Below are 1,720 nucleotides of genomic sequence, written 5' to 3'. Positions count from 1 at the left end.
CTCTCTCTGTCTCTGTTTTCTTAACTATAATGTAAATAGAATGTACCTACCTCAAGATGATTGTAAATATTACATTAAATAATCTATGCAAATTTCTTAGAGGTGTCCAGCGCATAAAAAATACTCAGATGTTAGCCATTGTTTTTATTATCTCTCAATCATGGTGTTTGATAATTTTGTTAATACCTAAAATTGAATGTCATGTCTAAATGACTATTTTCCTGATTTATGGATCATTATGGGAGGGTTGTTGAGTAGGCCTAACTTCCCTTGCACAAATATTGTTGCTCTGTTTTATGTTGCATCTATTTCCATAAAAGAAAAAGGGAGAAAATCACTATTGACAAAATAGTTTGGAATCTTATTTTAGCCTCTGTTTGAAAGGTTCAAAGACTGAAGGAAACTGGAAGAAACAGTGACCAGTACAGAGATCTTAGAACAGACTGTTCCAAAGCTAAGCTGCTGGGTTAGGCAATTAACAGTCTGTCTGAGTTGGCACTTTAGATGCATGTATGAGTCATACATGCATAGATTTGCCCCCCGCCCAAAATAAGACATTTGCACGTGGTGGCAAATCTGCATGTAATTGGCTTTCACTTTTTGCCATTATACAATGACTCTACAATAAAAAGTTACTAATACTATGTGTGTGTATATATATATGTAAATATTCTGGGGGTTCCTGGAGATTACAGAGGTCCTCAAAGGCCAGGGACAGTGGCTGGATGGCTCCTCTTCTCTGTCGTGTTTCCAGCAGGTGTAAGGTGCTGCTACCCCGTAGACTAAGCAAAGGTTTACAGTGCTACACATACCCCAATTTGCCTCACCGTTCTATGAAGTAATAAAATAGAATTTGCTTCATCATGCTTTCCTTTTAAAGATGCTACTAGTAACAAATCAGCCAACTTGCTTACCGGTTTCTGCCCAAATTGGCTTATGTGGGATCCACAATGGAAGCCTGTGGCGTGTTTCATTCTTTGTGTGCATGCATTAGCAGAAGGTGGGTATTTTCAGAATATGTTTATATTCTTATCAGACCATTTTTTTCTTTGACTATTTTTCTGTCTTTTTGGTGGATCTTTTAAAATATAATAACTGGGTAACATTATTGATCCCCAGAAATATTTAGGTTTTTTTTTAAAGTATAACTAAAAGTACCATAGGCAATAATAGCCAAAGGCTGTGATCTCTGAAACTGCATTTATCAGGATCCAGGAATAATGAAAATATATGCTTAAATGTTGTGAAATACTTTAAATCCAAGAAACAGTGTCAGTTTCCTGTCAATAACACAGACCCTGAGTCATGGTGGGCAGCCCACATTCAAGGTAATATTCAGCTAGAAGCCATTAGTGCAGAGTGTGGCACATGTTAAATATCTTGACGATCACCCCTACCCACACCAGTGGCCTTGTATCAGTGCACATAACCGTATTCAGCATACCCTGTATACACTGTCACTGAATCAAAGAAGGACCAAGTTGGTTGGGATGTGGGAAAGTAGCTATTCCCTCATTTCACTAATGAGGAAGAGCATTGTTAGATTAGAATTGTTGGGGTAAGAGTGAATACTAGATATACTCATAAAACGTCTGGTTTTCTTTCTTTTTTCCATGATAAAAAATACTGCATTAGCAATTCCTATAACAGAATAAAATAATGATTTTTATGGCTACCTAATGTAAAATGTTAAAATCTTACATTTTATGACATCAAAATT

The 1,720-nt window shown here is 36.3% G+C and overlaps 1 protein-coding gene across 2 annotated transcripts in view; it reads left to right on the top strand.

Moving 5' to 3' along the window:
• The window catches only part of OXR1 (oxidation resistance 1), a 549,925-nt gene that overhangs the window by 346,846 nt on the left and 201,359 nt on the right, over positions 1 to 1,720 (top strand). The window lies entirely within an intron of this gene.

The sequence above is a fragment of the Propithecus coquereli genome, unplaced genomic scaffold, assembly GCF_000956105.1.
Source record: "Propithecus coquereli isolate 6110/MARCELLA unplaced genomic scaffold, Pcoq_1.0 Scaffold23, whole genome shotgun sequence".
In the NCBI taxonomy this organism is placed as follows: Eukaryota; Metazoa; Chordata; class Mammalia; order Primates; family Indriidae; genus Propithecus; species Propithecus coquereli.
This window is presented reverse-complemented; position numbering and strand designations above follow the sequence as displayed.